Here is an 8,160-nt window from a genome sequence, read left to right as displayed (position 1 = left end):
TTAACGACTACGTATTACTATGCGATGAACGCAATTTGACGCTCTAAACATTTTGGCAGTGAATTATTTCGGGAAGGGTAAAAATCGCAAAAAAAAACGGCGAATTCCATGAGTATAGCTCGATTTTGAGGGATTTATGAATACTCGAATGAAATAACTAGCAGTCAACAGAGATACAACAAATGCGTTTCAGGTGTGTATCTCCCGCTCTGTTGGAAAGTACCCATATGATTATATAAGACAACAATGATTACTATAATTTGAAGTCAGTAGTATTCACTGTGAGATCCTGGCAAACATAATTTTTTCAACTCTTTCTCTGGAAAAGCCATATTGTAAATATGAATTTAATTCAGCGGAGCGACTAGATATAACAAAGGTAGGTGATTACTATAATAATTATCATAAACGTACGCATTCCTTGTATGCCGTATATACTGCAAAGCTATCTGTTGCACATTGAGAGATTACATCCCAGGATAAAAATACACGGTTATGACGACACATAGATATCTGACCTATCACTAAAACCCTTATCGCGTCGCAGCTAATAAACAGATATCTGGGGAAGAGGTGGACTGTGAAAGAATGTGCTTGTGTCTCAATGCTTGCGTACAAGCAGCGTTTAAGGTGGAGTATGCGGTGCACTTCACATTGTCATTGAATCTAATTATCCAGCTTCTTGGTTTGCATTGGAAACCCTGCAAGGATCATTCGTACCCAATCATGGGGTCCCATAAGTGCCTCTCTCAGTAGACGATTCGAATTGCCAAGGTTCTGGATGGGTCCTTTTGCAAGTCTGACAAAAATAGGATAGGGGTTAGCATTTGTAAGTTGAGCAGCTAATGTGAGATTTACACTGGCCGTAAGTCGTGCGGTCACGCGTCATTGTCCTCGCCTTCGGAAGCTGAAATAGAGAGGCAACTAAATCGGACGTGGGTCTTGGTGATGGATAACGCGAGGGTGGGGCGAGGCTACACGGCTAGCAATGTGAGCTTCGATATGATAGGGCTCGTAAAAGACTCCCAGTTTAGCGGCGACGGGACCCAGTAGAACAGCACCGGTGGGCTTGGCTGAGCTTATGGCAGTAGCGGGTAACAGAAAGGAAAAACGCAGTGAAGGAAATGTGACGGGGGCGAGCAAGCCAAAGGCTGTCTAGAAATAGGAGGCTTAGTTGTCTGCTTGTCTGCGACTAGCGCTGCTTGCTATTGATGCTCTTATCCACAGCGGTCTTCCTCAGTCCAGCTCTAATGTGCTGATGTTGTTCAGGCCATAGGGACGTCACGAATAGGCGACAACTGTATGTGACCTACTATATCCTTCTATAGATATGAGGAGGCTGATGTTTGTAGACGTCGACAGTTATAGCACGTTAACCATCGCATGACACCTCGTATGCTGTCACAGGGTGACGTGGGATAAAGAATTTCACCCGTGTCTAGAACTATGGAGATGTGTCGTCCTTTTTGCTCTGATATCTACGGAGTACGGAGTCACCCGTACGGAAATAGAGGGTAGCTTCTACGAATTGATAAATCAGTATTTCACTAACTCAATGGAAGCCATTTTTCTGTTAAATTGATTTATAGATGCATTGCAATGTTTCGCAATATATTGGGCTCGCGCTGTGCGTTGCTGCTAAATCATAGTCTGTTCTTCATAGGATATCGAATTATTCAATACAATGTCTTGTTGGATGACTTACTAACAAAAATTCTTAGAAGATAAAAACACATGACACAGTACACATACATGCGCATGTAGGAAAAGTATAAGCGTGATTAGTTGATGTGTATAGTGTATCGGTTTTGTTAAAGGAGATCTTTAGTTCTAGGGCATCGTGCACCGTGCATCGGGCTATTACCTACAGTTAGTGGTACTTATTTTCTTATTTGCTACTACTTGGACACCGCAGAATCAAATGGCAATTTTCCGAAGATCGACTAGTTCAGGTTTCTCAATGGCCAGCAAGTTACCACGGGATCGATGTCGTGTGCTAATGAAAACGATGTCCTAATGTTCTTCAGCGTCATCTCGCTAAGGACATCGTGTCGTTGTGGTCGTAATTGTCGACTGTTAGGTAGGGGCTGTCGGTGATCGATAACGAAAGAATGAACATAAACTATCAGCAAACGCTCGTCTCACACGGCACAACGGCATTCAGCATAGACGAGTCCCGTGGCGAACACTAATGAGAAGGAACAATATAGGACCCAACAATCCAAGAAGGATATCTCATAAATAATGAAGTCGTCATTGCTCAACGTGTCGGGGAACTTACATTGGTAACCATCGGTGCCAAATGCGGGACTGATTAGAAAATTGCGACATCGTTCAAACAATATCTTCTTGTGATGTATTCGATCAAGTACATCGTTTGGTTCTCCTAATCTTGGAAACGTTGATGTTATCCTTCGAGCGTTGTGTAGCAGGAAACTGAAATCCTTGATAGAAACGTTGTTATCTGTAGTAAGCTTGCGTTAAATATGTTCGCCATACATCTATTTATCATCAGAGTAATTAAAAATAGGACCAAAGCACATAACTAAGACGCTTTTTAATGGCATTTTTTTAAAAATCAGATATTGCATATGTTCTAGGTTTTTCATTGTTGATAAACGTTCATCGAGTCTCGTCGATCGTTTACGACAGGTGTACTGTTAGAGTGTGCAAACATCGGATAAGACGAGGTCACAGAATATAGCCAGTGGTAGCCGCCGATTAATATACGTGTTTTTCAACCGTTCTTTTTCTTTCCTGTTTACCATTTTCTTGTTTAATTAAGAGTTATTATGTTATGTGCTTTGGTCCTATTTTTAATTACTCTGATGATAAATAGATGTATGGCGAACATATTTAACGCAAGCTTACTACAGATAACAACGTTTCTATCAAGGATTTCAGTTTCCTGCTACACAACGCTCGAAGGATAACATCAACGTTTCCAAGATTAGGAGAACCAAACGATGTACTTGATCGAATACATCACAAGAAGATATTGTTTGAACGATGTCGCAATTTTCTAATCAGTCCCGCATTTGGCACCGATGGTTACCAATGTAAGTTCCCCGACACGTTGAGCAATGACGACTTCATTATTTATGAGATATCCTTCTTGGATTGTTGGGTCCTATATTGTTCCTTCTCATTAGTGTTCGCCACGGGACTCGTCTATGCTGAATGCCGTTGTGCCGTGTGAGACGAGCGTTTGCTGATAGTTTATGTTCATTCTTTCGTTATCGATCACCGACAGCCCCTACCTAACAGTCGACAATTACGACCACAACGACACGATGTCCTTAGCGAGATGACGCTGAAGAACATTAGGACATCGTTTTCATTAGCACACGACATCGATCCCGTGGTAACTTGCTGGCCATTGAGAAACCTGAACTAGTCGATCTTCGGAAAATTGCCATTTGATTCTGCGGTGTCCAAGTAGTAGCAAATAAGAAAATAAGTACCACTAACTGTAGGTAATAGCCCGATGCACGGTGCACGATGCCCTAGAACTAAAGATCTCCTTTAACAAAACCGATACACTATACACATCAACTAATCACGCTTATACTTTTCCTACATGCGCATGTATGTGTACTGTGTCATGTGTTTTTATCTTCTAAGAATTTTTGTTAGTAAGTCATCCAACAAGACATTGTATTGAATAATTCGATATCCTATGAAGAACAGACTATGATTTAGCAGCAACGCACAGCGCGAGCCCAATATATTGCGAAACATTGCAATGCATCTATAAATCAATTTAACAGAAAAATGGCTTCCATTGAGTTAGTGAAATACTGATTTATCAATTCGTAGAAGCTACCCTCTATTTCCGTACGGGTGACTCCGTACTCCGTAGATATCAGAGCAAAAAGGACGACACATCTCCATAGTTCTAGACACGGGTGAAATTCTTTATCCCACGTCACCCTGTGACAGCATACGAGGTGTCATGCGATGGTTAACGTGCTATAACTGTCGACGTCTACAAACATCAGCCTCCTCATATCTATAGAAGGATATAGTAGGTCACATACAGTTGTCGCCTATTCGTGACGTCCCTATGGCCTGAACAACATCAGCACATTAGAGCTGGACTGAGGAAGACCGCTGTGGATAAGAGCATCAATAGCAAGCAGCGCTAGTCGCAGACAAGCAGACAACTAAGCCTCCTATTTCTAGACAGCCTTTGGCTTGCTCGCCCCCGTCACATTTCCTTCACTGCGTTTTTCCTTTCTGTTACCCGCTACTGCCATAAGCTCAGCCAAGCCCACCGGTGCTGTTCTACTGGGTCCCGTCGCCGCTAAACTGGGAGTCTTTTACGAGCCCTATCATATCGAAGCTCACATTGCTAGCCGTGTAGCCTCGCCCCACCCTCGCGTTATCCATCACCAAGACCCACGTCCGATTTAGTTGCCTCTCTATTTCAGCTTCCGAAGGCGAGGACAATGACGCGTGACCGCACGACTTACGGCCAGTGTAAATCTCACATTAGCTGCTCAACTTACAAATGCTAACCCCTATCCTATTTTTGTCAGACTTGCAAAAGGACCCATCCAGAACCTTGGCAATTCGAATCGTCTACTGAGAGAGGCACTTATGGGACCCCATGATTGGGTACGAATGATCCTTGCAGGGTTTCCAATGCAAACCAAGAAGCTGGATAATTAGATTCAATGACAATGTGAAGTGCACCGCATACTCCACCTTAAACGCTGCTTGTACGCAAGCATTGAGACACAAGCACATTCTTTCACAGTCCACCTCTTCCCCAGATATCTGTTTATTAGCTGCGACGCGATAAGGGTTTTAGTGATAGGTCAGATATCTATGTGTCGTCATAACCGTGTATTTTTATCCTGGGATGTAATCTCTCAATGTGCAACAGATAGCTTTGCAGTATATACGGCATACAAGGAATGCGTACGTTTATGATAATTATTATAGTAATCACCTACCTTTGTTATATCTAGTCGCTCCGCTGAATTAAATTCATATTTACAATATGGCTTTTCCAGAGAAAGAGTTGAAAAAATTATGTTTGCCAGGATCTCACAGTGAATACTACTGACTTCAAATTATAGTAATCATTGTTGTCTTATATAATCATATGGGTACTTTCCAACAGAGCGGGAGATACACACCTGAAACGCATTTGTTGTATCTCTGTTGACTGCTAGTTATTTCATTCGAGTATTCATAAATCCCTCAAAATCGAGCTATACTCATGGAATTCGCCGTTTTTTTTTGCGATTTTTACCCTTCCCGAAATAATTCACTGCCAAAATGTTTAGAGCGTCAAATTGCGTTCATCGCATAGTAATACGTAGTCGTTAAATACTCCTGACCACAACAGTCCCGTACGGTTAGACTAAGAGCCTAACGGCTGAAGTACGCTGACTCAGAGGGGCGTTATCTATAGCAAGCGTGAAATTCATCTGATTGTTTCCGTTTGGTAGACGGATATATCATCGCTTTCTTCAGGATTTCACAGGAACGTCCACTAAAGATTTCAACGTTATGGGCTGGCCCTAGTGTTCCGACGGTATCATTCAAAAAAGGAGAAACAGCTTCTTCTTTTCTCCTGACGAAAGACGCCTTCATAAAGGATTTTATGTACCGATTCGTGTTGGAACAAGATGAATTGTCCTCCTCCGAGAATTACCAGTGAAGCAATATTTTCTTAAACAATTCGTTAGAAATTGACCTTGTTGTTATCATTAGCGTTAGAGTATGTTTGCTACTGATCATTTGTTCCGCCTATCTCCCAAGGATAATCTTTAGCATCGTCCAGGAAAGAGTTCAGTGAGCCCTTCAGAAAATTCGGCAATGAACTTTCCCAGAACTAAGGACTCTAAGTGAACGAAACTTAGCAAATCGTAATACAAACGTTTCTTGACGCACGATGTTTTCTCGAACCGTAAAAGTTTTTGTATGATTTTCTTCTCGAACCTATGGCTGTCATTGCCCGACCTCTACACTCGAAATGACAGGGCGGTAGCATTATTCTCGAATCATCCGCTGGTAACCGCTGGAATTTTCAGAATGAAGCGTTCATAGCCTATAAGTTGCCCAACAAACCCAAGAGTTTTCCGCATACGAAGCTAAACATTGATTGCTGTGTGCCTGTCGCTCAGAAGACGACCACGCGCGTTTTTTTCGAGAAGATTATAGTTGATCTCATTCATCTACCTCGCTCTGAAAGGGCTGTTAGGTGATGAATAGCACGCCCTCACTATTCAGCATGACGCAATTTGCTTACTGCATGTTACGTACGACGAGTCAACGCGTTATTCTGAATACGTATGTTTGGGCTTCTCTACGTTTCCCCTCCAAGGCTAATACTGAAATTATATAGTTACAAAATCGATAACTAAATATTTCGCTGTTTGACTGTCTGTATGGTAGACAGTTAAAAGTTAGGGCTAACAAGAGGCCCAATTCGGTAGGTTAACTATCCGCCAAGGACGTTGCGAAGACTCTGTGCAGGCCCGCGTATTAATGCTTTGTCTCGAAAACGCTTTCGCTAGGCAGATTATTTGCAGGACTCCATCCGCACATTACTGAGGTCACAAATCAACCTAATATATTCGATAGATTATTCAGGGCTTTAACGAGCGCAGTTGGCTTCTATACTACACTTTAAAATGGTCTTAAAATTCTCAAATATATGTATTGCTGGAAGGTAGTGCACCTCTATATTACTTAAGAAGCAGAGTAAGACGTCGATCAGATCTACATCTAGAACGAGAGCAACGTTGTTAGTCTAGAGTATTTTTTGTACTGGTCGATCATACGAAAGAGAATCATGAAAAAACCAACGATAACTAGATTCGGACATTTTGTAGGTGATAGATCCCACTCTTTTACGCTAAAGGTACGGTATGAACGCAATGGCCTAAATATGATAATGAATGCGAGCCACCACCGAAGCTCTTCAGATCGGTTGACAGTGGGGAACATTAATAGCCGCATAATGGCGTAAGCTGGAGCATGCTGTGTGTATATCAGGGCAATCGTGTAGCGGATATTTTTTTAGAAAAACAATATCACAAAAGGCGGATTCGCTTGTGAGCCATTATGATAATTAAGTTCCGATCATTCAGGCTCAGTTAGCGTTTTTCCGTGAAGCCAGATTGTGCCATACAAATGATTTTTTTGGTAATTTACTCTTTCGAAAATCATTTTAGACACAGAGCGAATATGAACTTGTTAAAAACAGTCAAACGCGAAATCTGCGAATACCAAAAAATCGATCAATTTTAAATAGTCCATAAAGCTTAGATAAAAATTGAATCCTCAACCTCATGCTGGCAAATCTGGTTTAGCAGCTTAGAAAAATAAGTTTTATTTAGAACGTACTTCATTAGCAAATTCAGTATGGCGTACAGCTGTTATTCCTCATGGATGTATCTCTCCAAATCCATGATGAATTGAGTTCATCCTGAGGCATGAAATCGGTATCGGCATCAGCCTTTCTCACGAGAAAATGCCGCTTCACAAGCAAATAATCGAATAACACAGAGAGATTGTCCTTATACGGAAAAAAGTTTACTTGACTAATGATACGAACGCTGACTACCGGGATGAATTTTACCGATGCGCCACAGTTGAGCCTATTGATATCCTTCGACGTCGGTTTTTTCACTCCCCTGATCGGATGACGACCCACGATGACCGCACGTGAATTTGCTCTATGAAGGTTCTCAAAAGCTCAAAAACGAACATTGCTCTCCGTACAAATACCCCTGACTTTTTGAGAGTCCACTTATTTAGAAAGTAGTTGTAATGCCCTTAATTCCTGGGCATCGTGTCGGATAGCAGTGGGTCAACTTGAATTGCTATTAATAGAACTAAAATGTGTCATCATTAAATTAGCAGTTATTTTGATTTCTTTCTACCTAGGATACTAAGAGCGATATGTCAGAACGTGTTTCGTCCATACTAATTACGTGATTCAAACGGTTGCTGTGCTGAATGTCTGAAATATTTCATTCTTATATTCTACTTAAGATGAAGTTTGTGCAATTTAGACATAAGGTTAATATTACATTACTAATTTTTTTTTATGTTTTACTATTATATAGAGAGTACGTTTTATAGGAAGCCTTGCCGGGATCTCCAGGACACTAAACTTAACAATGGGGCAGTATACTA

The sequence above is a fragment of the Varroa destructor genome, unplaced genomic scaffold (assembly GCF_002443255.2).
Source record: "Varroa destructor unplaced genomic scaffold, Vdes_3.0 BEIS01000002.1, whole genome shotgun sequence".
In the NCBI taxonomy this organism is placed as follows: Eukaryota; Metazoa; Arthropoda; class Arachnida; order Mesostigmata; family Varroidae; genus Varroa; species Varroa destructor.
This window is presented reverse-complemented; position numbering follows the sequence as displayed.